Here is a 17,074-nt window from a genome sequence, read left to right on the forward strand (position 1 = left end):
AACCATGCTAGTTATTCAGTGATGGAAAATAGGAAGTCTTGGTATCAGCAGGAGCCTGCTGTGTCACAGGATCTTTGAACGCTACCCCATGAATGGCCGGCAGTCCAGAAAGTAGAAGAAACACTAACTGATGAACATTTTATTTTATTTATTTATTTTTTTTAAAGATGGCATTGGGACTTTTTTTATTTTTTTAAGATTTTATTTATTTATTTGTCAGAGAGAGAGCAAGCGAGAGCGAGCACAGGCAGACAGAGTGGAAGTCAGAGTCAGAGGAAGAAGCAGGCTCCCTGCGGAGCAAGGAGCCCGATGTGGGACTCAATCCCAGGACGCTGGGATCATGACCTGAGCCGAAGGCAGCTGCTTAACCAACTGAGCCACCCAGGCATCCCACTGATGAACATTTTAGACAAGTTACTGAAAACAAGCTGGAGACGTAGAAGAGAAGCATAAAGACCGGAACAAAGAGAAAATGAAGCTATGGTAGGCTACGAGGATAAGACAGAAAAAACAAATTTAAGAAATATTAACAATTTAAATGAAACAAGAATGGGATGACTAACAAGATGGATAGGAGAACTGAGATACAGAGTGGTTTAGGACCTGCTTCTTATCACTTGGATGACTGGCTAAGCAGTGTTAACATCTGACAGAGATTAATGAAACACGAGTACTTCCTAATTATGAATGTTGCTTCTGAACAAGTTACACACAGGGGACTAGCAGCTAGGTACACTGGAAAGACAAACTCTGGAGTCCCACAGGTGCTCCTCAGCTATAAGCACAGAGAGGATGGAACCCATGAGGGAAAATGAGAATAACAAGAAGCAGAAAGACTGGGACAGGCTCCTGAGAGGAGGATAATGTTTAAAGGCAAAAGGATAAAAGAAAGTACGACGAAAAATACTCCATTAAAAAAAAAAAAAAAAGTACGACGAAATAGAAAATCTAGACAAAGGCACAAGCCATTTGGGGTGATGTCAGAGAAACCAACAAGAGACTCTCAGGCGAGAACAGTCAACAGTGTCCATTAGGCAGTATGCACTGGTAAGAGCCAATATTTTATATTTAAATTTTATAATTACATCATTGTGACCTTTACCAAAGGAGATTAAGACAACTGGAATGGAAAAAGCAAGAATGGTCTTACATGTGAAACAGAATTATGGACATAAGAGCCAAAGAGTAGGGGTGCCTGGGTGGCATTGGACATCTAGATGTCATTGGACATCTGCCTTCAGCTCAGGTCATGGTCCCAGGGTCCTGGGTTGGAGCCCTGCATCGGGCTCCCTGCTTAGTGGGAGGCCTGTTTCTCCCTTTCCCACTCCTTCTGCTTGTGTTCCCTCTTCCTTATGTCTCTGTCAAATGGATGGATAAAATCTTTAAAAAAAAAAAAAAAAGGAAAGAGAAGAAGAAGACGAAGAAGAAGGAGGAGGAGGAAGAAGAAGAAGAAAGAAGAAAAGAAGAAGAAGGAGAAGAGCGTGTGACTCTTGATCCTGAGGTTCTGTGATCTAGCCCCACATCGGGCGCTCTCTGCTCTACAAGCAGTCTGTTTCTCCCTCTCCCTTTCCCCCTGCCTGCTGCTCCCCGTTTGTGCGTGCTCTCTCTTTTTTGTCAGATAAATTTAAAAAATAAATCTTTAAAAAAAAAAAAGAAGGGCGCCTGGGTGGCTCAGTGGTTAAGCCGCTGCCTTCGGCTCAGGTCATGATCTCAGGGTCCTGGGATCGAGTCCCGCATCGGGCTCTCTGCTCGGCGGGGAGCCTGCTTCCCTCTCTCTCTCTCTCTGCCTGCCTCTCCGTCTACTTGTGATTTCTCTCTGTCAAATAAATAAATAAATAAAATCTTAAAAAAAAAAAAAAAAAAAAAGAAGCCAAAGTGTAGAACACTGAACTATCTGTGACACCAATAAATACAGCCTGTTGGGGGGGGGGGTCATTTACTTAAATATCATTAAAGGAGATACACTTGATTGCTTCCTCCAGATACTCTACATTTTATCTATCCCTGGATCATACAGGAACATCAGAAAATGGTCTAGAGCACTGCTGCCAATTTGGTAGGCACTACTCACATGTGGCAACTAAGCACTTAAAATGTTGAAATGTGGCTTAAGAACTAAATTTTAATTGTTCTAAATGAAATATCTACATGTGGCTAGTGGTTACTATACTGGACAACATATAGTACCAGACATAATATTTTGATTCTCTGAAAATCTATATATTCACTGAGTTCTCCTTAGCTCTAGAGACTTCTGTTCCTATTGAAGAACTGCTGAATGAAAGAGGCTAGATTTCTTTTAGGGAAGTTGTTGAAAGGCTGCACACTTCATCATCCATATAGAGTGCAAGAAAGGAATTTTTTTTTAGACTTAAATGCTAGGAAGTCTTCATGCCCCATTAACAATCAATGTGGTTTCTCTTTGTGGAAAATGTGAATCATGTAACATGTATGTATTTTTCCATGACTATCAGAAAGATCAGAAATAAATCTGCAGCTCATCTTTGATAACTCTGTAAGATCACAAAACCTGTCCATACCTATATATTACTTCATCTTGTTCTTGATCTGCTACTGTATATTCTCCCTGTTGTTGATTTGTAATTTCTACATTTCCATTCTAATCTAACTTCAAAGACTCATACAAGGCCTTATAAATAAACTGGGAATAAGAAATAAACAATTCACCTGGGATCTGTTCATTTTCTGCTGGTTTTGGAAAAGTACAGAGAAGTATAAAGGTAGAGCTGGGAAGAAGGAAGTAAGAATGAAGTAAAAAAAAAAAATATGGCCTGCCTTGCGGCTCCTGGATTGACCTTTCAAAAATGCTCCACAGAAGAAGCAGTTTAAACAACACAAGACAGGGGTGCCTGAGTGGCTCAGTGGGTTAAGGCCTCTGGCTTTGGCTCGGGTCATGATCCCAGGATCCTGGGATTGAGCCCTGCATCGGGCGCTCTGCTAGGCAGGGAGCCTGCTTCCCCCTCTCTCTCTGCCTGCCTCTCTGCCTACTTGTGATCTCTGTCAAATAAATAAATAAAATCTTTTTAGAAAAAAAAAAAAAAGAAAGAAATAAAGAACAATTCACAGAAACTCTGAAAATGAGAATCAGCGCTTTAGTATTTTTTAAATCTGTCCAAATTAGTTGCAATTTCATAAACTTTTTGATAAGAAACTTGTTTTTGCCATGCAAAGGAGACAGCTTGGGAATCAAGAAGCCAAGAAACTCTTCTGTCTTAATCAGTAAGAAAGGAGTGATCTGTAACATTCATTTATCTTCTGAGATTCCACATGTTTTCTTTCAAATGAGGCAGAAATAGATACTCTTGAAAACCCTGTGCTACTACGATGTGATTCTAAGTTCAAAATAAAGAATAAAAATCTAGATACTAAATACATGGATATACACCATGTACAAGTTCAGGATTTGGAAAGAAGAGAACAAAAGAAACACAGGCTGTGTAGAGACTTGAATTAAACTTCCTTCTTGGTGATCCTTTCCTCAAGCCAACCACCCAGAGAGCCTGACATTTCTGCGCATCTTGCCCCACTCACCACTTATGGCAGCACGCCTGTCTTGCTGAAACCTGATCTTGATCTTCCACTGTCACAGAGATGTCGAAGTTTCAGATGTGATATCTGAAAGCATGCTCATTTAGAGCGGGGAGATAAAAAATTGCTTCTGGCCTTGGAAATCTGGAGTCTGTTTCTTTGGGGGGTTACTTCCACTTAACGTTCAAAACTCTGGTGAAAGGTCTGAGGAAGGTCGCAGGGGTGTTTTCCTTCAGGTGGGTTTCTGATTTGTGCCGTTCCTTCCCTTTTATCTTTCAAGAATTGCTTTGTTCCTAAAGAAATGGAACTGGGGCCTACGGAACAAAATCATTTAACTGGAATCTTCACACAAGACCCCCAGTCTGACTCTCCCGAAGGTTGCTCCCAGGATTAGACCTTCTATAGGCTCAAATCAGAACTGCTGGACACACAAACTGGGAGAACTGGGAGGGGCCCACAGTCTCGATTATGGACTCTGACCCCAGGCATCTTGCCACTTGGCCGCTGTGAAGGAACCCAAGGTACTTTCCAGATAGAGTGGCCTTTTAGCAGCAGCAAGAGATTTGGAAAACAGATCTGGCCTTTAACCCAACCCCCTCATCTGTGGGCTATGTGAACTCGGGTGAATCATCATCTCTCCAAAACTAGTTCTTATCTGCTACAACAAATGGTTGTGAAAATTCAACGAAATGCCAACGGCTTTATCATTAGCCACCCCGCACTACTGGGCTCAAACATGCCTTGGTTCTCAGCGCAGAGAAGCGAGCTGAACAGCCGGGCCTCCTCCAGGGGGCGCTGCTGGGAGCGGACCAGAACCGCCTTCGCAGGCCGGGCGCACCCGCCCAGGGCTGCAACCCTCCCAGGCCTCTGGAGCCAAGACCCGCTTTTCCTGTGGGAGGACCGCCTTTCCCACCCCAAGGTCGGGAGGCACCCACTACGGGGTCCTCACAGCCGCGTTACGCATACGGACACCGGCCATCCACCCAACGCAGCAGAGCTATAGGCCCCGCCGCCGAGCGTACGTGCGTAGCGGGGCCGCGCGGGCAACTTCCCAGCAGGCCCCGCGGAGAGCGTGTACCGCGGAGGCTCTGGGAGACGCGGGGCCCCAACAACAGGGGAAGCGGAGACCGAGACCCGCCAGCCTAAGAGGGACCTGCATCCGAACAGCAGGGCTTCTCCCAGGGTAGGACAATAGTGAGGATGTTTCATCATCACGAAAATTTTAGGAAAATCAGAAAATACACACAACAAAAACAATGGACACAGCTTCACCTCCTGCTCCCTGAGATTTATGTGCTTAACCGTTAGATACACAACCTTCTTGTAGTTTGCAGGAATGAGATTATATGCATCATTTTTATCACTGTCCTTGCAGAAAAAAATATTTTGTAAAATGGGAAAAAATATTTTCCTACGATAGCAGAAATAATCCATTCACAATAACATCAAAAGTGGTACAAAATAGGGACACCTGGGTGGTTCAGTCAGTTAAGCATCTGCCTTCAGTTCAGGTCATGATCTGGGGTCCTGGGATGTGGCAGCACATAGGGCTTCCTGCTCAGTAGGGAGTCAGTTTCTCCCTCTGCCCTAACTCCCCTGCTGTTTTCTCTCTCTCAAATAAATAGTCTTTTTTTTTTTTTTCAAATAAAGTTTTTTAAAAAATTCGAGTTCATAAAAGAAGTAAATTTGTGGGGAAAAAAAGACATTTTTTGGTGCATAACATTAAAAGACTTGAAAAGGGGGATGCCTGGGTGGCTCAGTTGGTTAAGCAGCTGCCTTCGGCTCAGGTCATGATCCCAGCATCCTGGTATCCAGTCCCACATCGGGCTCCTTGCTCCTGACTCTGCCTTCCACTCTGTCTGCCTGTGCTCGCTCTCGCTCTCCCTCTGACAAATAAATAAAATCTTTAAAAAAAAATAAATAAATAAAAATAAAAATAAAAATAAATAAAATAAAATAAAAGACTTGAAAAGGTAGATAGCCCTATGATTTTCACAAAAAGAAGACTCAGTCTTCACAATATTCCAGGGGCGCCTGGATGGCTCAGTCGGTAAAGCGTCTGTGTTCCACTCAGGTCATGATCCCAAGGTTCTGGGATCCAGCCAGGCATGAGACTCCTTGCTCAACAGGGAGCCTGCTTCTCCCTCTGCCTGCCACTCCCCTTGCTTGTGCTCTCTCTGACAAATAAATAAATAAAAACATTATAAGCAGTAGAGGGAAAAAAAATGTAAAGGGAAAATTTCTTTTCTCCACTCAAATAAAATGAACAATTAGTAAGTTACATATATATATAATATACAAAGCAACCACTAAAATAGCTCTACAAATAGACTCAAAACCCTATATATACATCAAAATGGAATTCTAAAAAATGTTCAGGTAATCCACAGAAAGGGAGGCAATATAAAGAAACAAAAAACAAAAGGAACAAATATAAAACGCAAACCAAAATTGCAGACATAAATTCTAACATATCAATAATTACATTAAATCTAAGTGGTCTAATAATGCCAATTATTAGATAATGCCAGAGGTTGCCAAAGTGGATTTTTATTTTTTAATATAAAATATAATATATTTTTAATATAAAAATCTTTAATTTTTTTTACTAAAGATTTTTATTTATTTATTTGACAGAGGTCACAAGTAGGCAGACAGGCAGGCAGAGAGAGAGGGGGAAGCAGGCTCCCTGCTGAGCAGAGGCCTTAACCCACTGAGCCACCCAGGTACCCTGCCAAAGTGTATTTTTAAAAGATAACCTAGGGGCACCTGGGTGACTCAGTGGGTTAAAGCCTCTGCCCTCAACTCAGGTCATGATCCCTGGCTCCTGGGATTGAGCCCCGCATCGGGCTCTCTGCTCAGCGGGGAGCCTGCTTCCCCTTCTCTGTCTGCCTGCCTCTCTGCCTACTTGTGATCTCTGCCTGACAAATAAATAAACAACATCTTTAAAAAATAAATAAAAAAAAAAGATAACCCAACTATGCTGTCTAGAAGAAACTGAATTCAAATACAATCCTATAGGCAGGATAAAAGTAATAGAATAGAAAAAAAAAATCATGCCAACATTAATTTTTAAATTTAATATAAAAAAGCAGGGGTGGCTATATAAATATCAAATAAGGTAGACTTCAGAATGCAGAAAAATACCAATAAAGAGAAGAACATTATATAAGGGGTTACTCCAAGAAGCCATAGCATAAATGCATATATACCAGATAACAGAGCACATAGTATGTGAAGTAAAAATTGACAGAACTGGGCGCCTTGGGTGGCTCAGTGGGTTAAAGCCTCTGCCTTCGGCTCAGTCATGATCTCAGGGTCCTGGGATGGAGTCCCACATCGGGCTTTCTGCTCAGTAGGGAGTCTGCTTCCCCCTTTCTCTCTGCCTGCCTCTCTGCCTACTTGTGATCTCCATCTGTCAAATAAATAAATAAAATCTTTAAAAAAAAATTGACAGAACTGAAGGATAGAAAAATCCATCATTATAGCTAGTGACATCAACATACTCTTAATAAATGAAACAATGACTAGACAGAAAATCACCAAGAATATAAAAGAACTCAGTAGCACATCAACGAACAAGATCTAATTGATATTTATAGAATACTTCACCCAACAATAGCAAATACACACTCTTTTCAAGTACCCATGGAACATGTACCATAAAACAAACTTCAGCCTATTTAAAAGAACTGAAATCACATATAGTACATTCTCTAGCCTCAATGTAACCAAACTAGAAATCAATAAAAGAAAGAGAACAAGAAAATTTCCTAACCCTTGTAAACTCAACAATACATTTGTAAGAAAATCTATGGGTCAAGGGGACTCTCAGACAAAATTTTTAAAAATACATTAAACTGAAAGTGAAAAAAAATATAAAAAATTATGACACACTAACTGAAGTAGTGCTAAGAAGGAAATACACAACACTGAGTGCCCGACTCAGGGTTGCCACAAATGAGGTCTAGACAGGCATTTATTGCTTAATTGTGATACTTGCTTTATTTTGGTATTCTGGAACTGAACCTACAAGATACCTGATATAGCTTGTCATGGTAATGATTGCATAACTCTATGAATATACCCCAAATCCCTAATTTGCATACTTGTATTTTGTGTTATATTAATTATATCTCAATAAATTTGTTATAAAAAATGAGGAAATAAAGTTTCTAGGGAAATGGAGTATAACCAGTAAGTTAAAAAATAATTAAACCAGAAGCACCTGGCTGGCTCAGTCCATGGAGCATGTGACCATCTCAGGATTATGAGTTTGAGCCCCATATTGAAGGCAGAGTTTACTTAAAAAAAAAAAAAAAGAAAGAAAAGAAAATTAAACCAGGGAAAAAAGATAATAATAATACCTAATGAGGGTATGAAGGGAAATAGGGAGTAATACTACCATAAACACAGCTCCTAATTCACTGGACACAGAAGCTTTTGAACATTCACAATTCCTGACAACTTTGAAAATTTGAGAAGGAACTGCATTGTTTTTAATTTTGTGCATAATGTTAAAATTTATTAGTATTATACAGTACTACTTATAATATAGAAAAATATTTTTTCATATTTGCACAACTGAAATTTTCCCCAAAATGCTATAGTACTTTCTTATGCAAGACATAAACACACACACACACAGACACACAGACTTGAATAGCAAAAGAGCCTTTTTTTTTTTTTTTCCTTTAAGTAGGCTCCACCTCGAGCATGGAGCCCAGTGTAGGGCTTGAACTCATGACACTTTGATCAAGACCTCAGCTGGAATCAACAGTTTTGGGGGCTGCCTGGCAGGGAGCTTGCTTCCCTCTCTCTCTCTCTGCCTACCTCTCTGCCTACTTGTGATCTCTCTCTCTTTCAAATAAATAGAATCTTTAAAAAGGAAGGAAGGAAGGAAGGAAGGAAGGAAGGAAGGAAGGAAGGGAGGGAGGGAGGGAGGGAGGGAGGGAGGGAGGGAGGGAGGGAGGGAGGGAAAGAAAGAAAGAAAGGAAGGAAGGAAGGAAGGAAGGAAGGAAGGAAGGAAGGAAGGAAGGAAAGAAAAGAAAACTAAAGAAAAGAAAAGAAAACAGTTTTAGGGCACCTGGGTGGCTCAGTGGGTTAAAGTCTCTGCCTTTGGCTTGGGTCATGATCCCGGGGTCCTGGGATCAAGCCCCACATCAGGCTCTCTGCTCTGCGGGGAGCCTGCTTCCCTCTCTTTCTGCCTGCCTCTCTGCCTACTTGTCATCTCTGTCTGTCAAATAAATAAATAAAATCTTGGGGGGAAAATAAAAGAGAAATAAACACTCTTAGACACTCAACTAACTGAGGCCCCAGGTACCCCAATAAATAATTTTTTTTTTAATGGAGAATTGCTCAAATCCCATGGATGCAAAAGGATGTCTCCTGTGAATTATCTGCCAACTGGGCTACCCATTCACTTTCACCAGAAAAGGAGTATCATCTGAGAAATTCATTTTTTCAGCAAGAGAAAGGCTGCCTGCATCTTTGAGTTGGGTCAGCCAGACAATTCTGCAACCAGGAGGGAATCTGCATTAACCTGGATTCCAAGCCAGTCTTTTCTGGGGAAGCTCAAAAATAGAACACATGATGCCCCAGACTTCACAATGAAAACACCAACCCATGTAACTGAGAAGTAGAGACCTGCTTTAAATTCAGCACTCCCCATATGCCTGACCAGCTATATATTTCTTTTAAAATACACACACACACACACACAACACACACACACACCCCTCCTTCACGGTAGGATGTATTACATTGCTTTAGGCCAATATTCCTTCTAAAAACATCTAGTACATCCCATATAAACAACAAAAATATACTTAAAGGCATCCAACTGCTGTGGGAGCAACAAGGATAAAGGAGACCAAAACTTGAGAACAGAAAGAATCGCAAGGAGGTGAACTCCCAAATTCCTGCTGTTTGTTTGTATGTGTGTGTGCTTCTCCTGATAGTATTTTCCAATTTTGGATGCAAGCAGAGCCTCTGGGCTTGTCTTGCCCCAGGTACTATGTCTCTGCTGAGGAAAAAACAAAGCAAGCACACTTTGAGCAGTGGTATGCTATGACAGGAATGACAGATTCAAGAGTTTCTACTAAGAGACTAATGAGATGAGACCAAAAAGGCAGAATGAAGTCTATCTCCGTCTTGTAGCACTTAGAATATAAAGACTTTCTGAAAACGGGGGGTGGGAGGTTGGGGTACCAGGTGGAGGGCACGGATTGCATGGAGCACTCGGTGTGGTAACAAAATAGTGAATACTGTTATGCTGAAAATATATTTTTAAAAAATTAAAAAAAAAATAAAATAAAGACTTTCTGAAAACAAAACAGGCAAGATATGAAAACACTAGAAATTGTAGTGAATTGCTCTTCAGTATCTAAACCCACTTCTAACCCAGGACCACTTAACAAATTCTGGCACAAACAAGGGCTGAGAATAAGGCTTGAGCCCCTGCAGAGAGCAGGTATGGAGGATAGAGTCTAGTATTCAAGAAGGCTGGAAGGACTCCTGTGTGGCTCACTCAGTTAAGCGTCTACCTACATACAGCTCCTGTCATGATCCTGGGGCCTGGGATCAGTCCCATATCAGGCTCCTTGCTCAGGAGGGAGCATGCTGCTCCCTCTGCCTGCTGCTCTCCCTGCCTGTGCACACATGCTGGCTACCTCCCACTCTGTGACAAATAAATAAATAAGACTTAAAAAAAGGGCAGAAGTTAAAAGCATATTTTTGAATACGTAAAGTGTCTCAAGATAAGTACCAGGTTTGAAATTCTATGAGAAGACCTAAAATTTCTTTTTTTTTTTTTAAGATTTTATTTATTTGAGAGAGAATGAGAGAGAGCATGAGAGTGGGGAGGGTCAGAGGGAGAAGCAAACTCCCCACTGAGCAGGAAACCAGACATGGGACTCAATCCCTGGACTCTAGGATCATGACTGAGCCAAAGGCAGTTGCTTAACCAAATGAGCCACCAGGAGTCCCTAAAATTGCTTTTTAAAAAAATTTTAGGTTTTTTTAAGAGAGAGGGAGAAAGCAAGGAGGGGCAGGCAGAGAGAGAGGGAGAGAGAATCTTAACCAGGCTCAACACCCAGCACAGACCCCCATTTGGGGCTCAACCTCACAACCCTGAGATCATGACCTGAGCCAAAATCAAGAGTAGGACACTTAACTGACTGAGCCACCCAGGCACCCAAAACTTAAAATTTCTTAAGGGTAAAACTGAATAATTGAACAAGGTCACAAATAGGCACCAGAGGTTCGGACTTCATCATATCTTTCAAGAGGACTTCATTCAACCCATAACAATTGCAGATGACAAAAATCCTTGAACTTGAGGATAGAACAACAGATTGGCCCATCTGAACCAAAGAGAAAATAGGCTGGGGGTGGGGGGAAGCCTCTTGGCCGTCAGCTCTATGTTTAAAAAAATAATGGCTGGAAATGTCCCCAAACTGACAAAAGACATATCTAAATAGAAGACACTAGTCAAACCTCCCAAAAATCTATACCTCGACATATCACAATTAAACTTCTGAAGGCTAAAGAAAAAAAACCCTGGAAACAGCGTTAAAGAAACAACACATCACCCATAGAACACCAATTTGAATGACAGTGGATTTCTCATCTGAAATCATGGAGGCTGGAAGGAATTGTCACATTTTTCTTTTCCTTTCTTTTTTTTTAAGATTTTATTTATTTATTTGACAGAGAGAGATAGTAAGAGAGGGAACACAGCAGGGGTGGGAGAGGAAGAAGCAGGCTCTCCACTAAGCAGGGAGCCCTACATGGGACTTGATCCCAGGACCCCGGGATCATGACCCAAGCTGAAGGCAGACACCTAACTGAGATGCCTGATCGAATTGTCACATTTTTTTTTGAAAGCTCATAGGAAAATACTCTAAATTGTAAATTCTTCATCTGGTTTGAAACTCTCCGTCACGAATGAAGAAGAAATTAAGATACTCTCACATGAAAGAAAACTAACAGAATTTGTTGTAAGGAGATCTACCATTAAAGAATGGCTAAAGAAGAAACTATCCTTTCCTAATGAGTTTTATAAATCATATTTCAAGGTTGAAACAAAAATTAAAATACCATATTGAGTCAGTGACACTGAAGAGATCCCACAAAGGGCTGCTTCTTGCTCCTTTTCCTGCTTCTGTTCTTGCTGGGACCTACACCTGTGCCCGACACACACTGTGTCCTCCTTATAAAGGTCAAGGAGTTAACGATTCTTTGAAGTCTTCCAGCACTATAGATAACATCTAAAGAGTGACCAGGCAGTGTCACATGCAGTGTTCCAGACCAATGACAGAGCAAGACCTCTGGCACCAGAGCATAAGTGACTTCGGAAGGACACCTAACAGTCTCTATCTGCTCTCTTTACCTTCAATAAATTGTTCTCACTTCCCCTCCACCTGAGTTTGATTTCTGTCCTATGCAAAGTCAAGGACTCTCTTGGCTGGTCCTGCAGGCCCCCCGTCTGGGTCCTCAAACCCAGCCTGCCTACATCAATGTGATACTCAAGAGAATAATATTTAAAAGTAGGGAAAGGAAAAACAACTAAATGGAAGTCAAGTTTCCATGCTTCACACTAAGTGGTAAAATACTGACGTAAGTCAACTGTGATAAACATTCAGTTACAAATACATTATGATACCAGGAGCAATTGCCACAAATATTGATACCTACAGCTGTTAGAGGCAGTTGGTTAAGTTCTAAAGGAAGGCATGGAGTCCACTAGAGGAAATCGTGGCCAGCTATCTGGAAAAGTCAGAAGCCTGTCTTGGCAGCACTCCAAAACAAAGCACAAAAAGCTGGATCAAACCAGCCAGGCCCAAGATGACAGGTGTTAAAACAGGAACTCCTGATCAAATAAGCAAGAAAAAGTACAAAACCCTACTTTGGAAAAATCCCCTCCTCAAGTAATGAATATTCTTCCCCTTGTTAACAACTGTCAATAAAAGTTAGAAACCCGGGGTGCCTGGGTGGCTCAGTGGGTTAAAGCCTCTGCCTTTGGCTCAGGCTCTGATCGAAGGGTCCTGGGATCAAGCCCCACGTCGGGCTCTCTGCTCGGCAGGGAGCCTGCTTCCCCCTCTCTCTCTCTGCCTGTCTCTCTGCCTACTTGTGATCTCTGTCTGTCAAATAAATAAATAAAATCTTAAAAAAAAAAAAGTTAGAGCACGAGGCGCTCTCTCTCTTGAACTCACCAGCTCTCACATCTTGAGAATGTACTTTGACTTTAACAAACTTTCCCACTTGTGACCCTCAGCTGCTGTGTTGTATTAGTCCTTGAATTCTTTCTCATGATGAGACCAAGAGCCTTTGGGGACATCTTTCAGATAGTTTAGGTCGAAGACCCAAGGCCCGCCATCTCCCCAGTTCACCCGGTAACATAGCAACAACAAACAGTAACTGCAGCCTAACCCCTAGACAGATCAGGCTAAGACCACACACCAAAGGACTATTTATCTCCCTTTCCTTTACCCAATTGCGATGATCTAGTGTCAACTTCACTGTGCTAAAGGATGCCCACAAAGCTGGTAAAACATTTCTGGGTGTCTCTGTGACGGTATTCTCAGAAGAGATTCTCATTTGAATGGCAGACTAAGTAAAAATCCCCCTCACCAGTGCAAGCAGGCATTACCCAATGTACTAAAAGCCTGAACAGAACAAAAAGATGGAGGAAGAAAGCTGTTTTTGCTTGAGCTGGGACATCCATCTTCTTCCTGCTTTTGGACATCAGCACTCCTGGCTCTCAGGCCTTCAGATTCAGGCTGAATGACACCACTGTCTGTCCTGATCTCCAGCTTACTGACAGCAGATCCTTGAACTTTGTGATCTCTATAATTGTGGGAGTCAAATCCTATAATAGATCTCCTCTTATAAATATCTACATTTATCCTATTGGTTCTCTTTCTCTGGAGAATTCTAATACACCAGTATATCATGTTCATATATTTTTTTAAGATTTTATTTATTTATTTGACACAGAGAGAGACAGCGAGACAGGGAGCACAAGCAGGGGAAGTGCGAGAGGGAGAAGCAGGCTCGATCCCAGGATCCTGGGATCATGACCTGAGCCGAAGGCAGATGCTTAACGACTGAGGCACCCAGGCGCTGCTGTCCCTATTTCAATAAAAACTGAAGTCATACTAAAAGAAAAAAAAAAAAAAAGACAGTTTGAAAAGAAAGAGAAAGCAGCAGAGGAACATTCAGGTATAGCAGAAGTGTTGGTGTTATGAGACTTGAGAATTTGAAATTAGGATTACTGGGGCACCTGGATGGCACAGTTGGTTAGGCATCAAACTTCTGGTTTCAGCTCTGGTCTGATCTCACTCTGCACTCAGTGCGGAGTCTAGCTGAGACTCTTTCTCCCTCTCCCTCTGTCTCTCCCCACTGCTCTCTCTCAAATAAATATATTTTTAAAATAAAATAAATTATGATTACTATGTTAAGAGCACCAATGGAAAAATGGACAACATGCAAGAACAGATAAGTAATGTAAGCAGAGAATGGAAACTCTAAGAATCAAAAGCAAATGCTAGAAATCAAAAAGACTGTGAAAGGAATGAAGAATGCCTTTTATGGGTTCATCAAGAGATGAGATGGCTGAGGAAAGGATCAGCAAGCTTGAAGAAATGTCAGTAGTAACTTCCAAAACTGAAATGCAAAGAGAACAAAACAAAACAATATCCAAATACTGTGAGACAATTACAAAGTGTAATATCCAATAAAGTAAACTTCAGAACAAAGAAAATTACTAGAAACAAAGAGAAATATTACATAATGATAAAATGAGGAATGTAATAGAAAGACATAACATTTAGAAATCCTAAATGTATATGAACCAACCAGTAGAGCCTTAAAATACATAAAACATAAAAATACAATAAGGCTAAAAAAAATCATAATTATAATTGTAAACTTTACCACAACTTCAGCAATATAAAACCGACAAAATTAATAATTATAAAGCTCCCAAAAAAGACACCTCCAAATCCAGATTTGGAGAATCTACTAAACATTAAAAGAATAATTAATATCAATTAAACATCCTTTTTTTTTTTAAAAAAAAGATTTTGTTTATTTGACAGACAGAGATCACAAGTAGGCAGAGAAACAGGCAGAGAAAGGAGGAATCAGGCTCCCTGCTGAGCAGAGAGCCCGATGCAGGGCTCGATCCCAGGACCCTGGGATCATGACCTGAGCCGAAGGAAGAGGCTTTAACCCACTGAGCCACCCAGGCGCCCCTCAATTAGACATTCTTTTACCAAAAAAAAAAAAAAAACAGAAGAAGGGCACTTCCCAGCTCGTTTAATAAGATTAATATTAGTCTGATATCAAAACCATACATACAGTGCAAAAGAAAAATAGACCAATACCTTTCATCAATTACACACAAAAATCTGCAACAAAATACTAACAAATCAAATCCAATCATGTATAAAAAGTACCACACACCATGACCAAGAGGGATTTATTCCAAGTAGCGAGGCTGGTTAAACATTTAAAAATTCATAATGTAGGGGCTCTGGCTGGCTCAGTCAATAAAGCATGCCACTCTTGATCTTGGGGTCCTGTGTTCAAGCCCCACATTGGGCCTAGAGCTTCCTTAAAAATCAGTCAATCATAATGTAATCCACCATATAAACAAGCTAATGAAGAAGACTCATGTGATCATACTAAATGTAGAAAAGCCATTTCGCAAAATCCAACACCTGGACAAACGCTGAAAAAGTCAAAAATAGAAAGTGTGCAGAAAAGGGTTAACATAGCAAGCCCGAGATTAATATCATTAGGAAGGGTGCGCCTGGGTGGCTCAGTGGGTTAAAGCCTCTGCCTTCAGCTCAGGTCATGATCCCAGAGTCCTGGGATCGATCCTCAGGGAGCCTGCTTCCTCCTCTCTCTCTCTGCCTCTGCCTGCTTGTGATCTCTGTCTGTCAAATAAATAATAAAATCTTTAAAATATATATATATATCATTAGGAAGGCCTGCTCTCAAGGCCTATTGCTGACACCTGGGAACTTCAATTTTCAGGAGTGTTTCCATCTTTCCCCAATAAGAATGTCTTACTGTGCCTAAACTGTTCAGACAATACACCTTATTCTGAAAACATGCTTTCCTTCTGGGAAGCTGGAATTTGGATATGTGCTAGAGAGAACACCCTGGGCACTGAGTCCTTGAAGAGTTTCACTGGTAGGCAATTCTTCACATGTACTGTCACAATTTGGTGTTGGGAGGAATCACATGCATCCTGTATGACTCCACTGGGAAAGGACTTGCGGAAGCTTGTGTCTGCTTTCCAAAGGGAGACTTTGCCCCCCGTGCCTATACATTTTGCTGATTTTGCCTTGTCTCTTCACTGTAATACATTTTAGCCATGAAAAGGACTACATGCTGAGTTCTCCAAATAAATCACCAAACCCAGGGTTCCTGGGACATCCAGTATAGAAGGAAATTACCTCAGCCTGGTAAAGAGAATCTATTAAAAAATCTAAAGCTAACATCATACTTAATGTTGAAAGACAGTCCTTTGCCCCTAAGATAAGGAACAAGTGGAGATACCTACTCTCACCACTCTTATTTAGCACAGTACTAGAAGTTCTAGTCACTACAGTAAAAAAATGGGGGGGGGGGGGAATTCATAACACTTTTATTCATAATAAAATATTGGAAATAGCCTAGCTTAATAGGTAGACAAACTGTGGTACATCCAGACCACAAAGTAATACTGAGCAATAAAAAAGAATAAATTACTGATATGCAGAGAAACACGGTTAAATGAATCTTCAGGCAGTTATACTGAGTGAAAAAAGTGAATTCTGTTACATACTGTATGATTCCATTCATGTAACATTTTTTAAGTGACAACATTTTAGAAATGGAGAACCCATTATTTATTGGCAGGAGCTAGAATGAGATCTGGAAGGGAGGGAGATGTGGTTATAGAAGAGAAACACAGAACCGCCATAGTGATGAAACTGCTCTGTACTTTGACTGGTGGTGGATACACGAACCCACACACGTGATAAAACTGTACAGAACCCGGGGTGCTTGGGTGTCTCAGTCATTAAGAGTCTGTCTGCCTTTGGCTCAGGTCATGATCCCAGGGTCCTGGGATGGGTTCCGCATCCGGCTCCCAGCTCAGCAGGGAGTCTGCTTCTCCCTTTCCCTCTGCCTCTCCCCATACTTGTGCACTCTCTCCCTGACAAATAAATAAAATCTTAAAAAAAAAATGCACAGAACTCAATATACATACACATAAATGAGGATAAATAAAACTGAGAAACTATAAACTGATTGGTGGATTGTATCAGTATGGTCATTTCCCCTGGGCTAATATTGTACTACAGTTTTGCAAGATATTACCGCTGGGGGAAGCTGGGTAAAGGCAACACCTGATTTCTCTGTTTTATTAAAACCACATCTTTGGGGCACCAGGAATGCTCAGTCAGTTGGGCTTCTGCCAGGGTCCTGGGATCAAGTTCTATTCGGGCTCTCCGCTCACTGGGGAGTC

The 17,074-nt window shown here is 41.2% G+C and overlaps 1 protein-coding gene and 1 long non-coding RNA gene across 11 annotated transcripts in view; one reads left to right on the forward strand and one right to left on the reverse strand.

The window, feature by feature from the left end:
- Positions 1 to 17,074, forward strand: part of ZNF239 (zinc finger protein 239) — a 103,895-nt gene that overhangs the window by 37,214 nt on the left and 49,607 nt on the right. The window lies entirely within an intron of this gene.
- The window catches only part of LOC309860183, an 84,668-nt gene that overhangs the window by 34,018 nt on the left and 33,576 nt on the right, over positions 1 to 17,074 (reverse strand). For 3 of the 10 annotated variants that reach the window (XR_014309230.1, XR_014309231.1, XR_014309232.1), the window contains one exon: positions 6,607 to 6,964. The exons of 4 other annotated variants lie outside the window; for them this stretch is intronic. This is a non-coding gene — a long non-coding RNA (uncharacterized lncRNA). Of the gene's footprint in view, positions 1 to 4,816; positions 5,727 to 6,606; positions 6,965 to 17,074 lie in introns of those variants that run through there. 3 more of the 10 variants (XR_014309227.1, XR_014309228.1, XR_014309229.1) reach the window with 2 other exon arrangements.

This window comes from Mustela nivalis, assembly GCF_964662115.1.
Source record: "Mustela nivalis genome assembly, chromosome: 2".
NCBI classification, from domain to species: Eukaryota; Metazoa; Chordata; class Mammalia; order Carnivora; family Mustelidae; genus Mustela; species Mustela nivalis.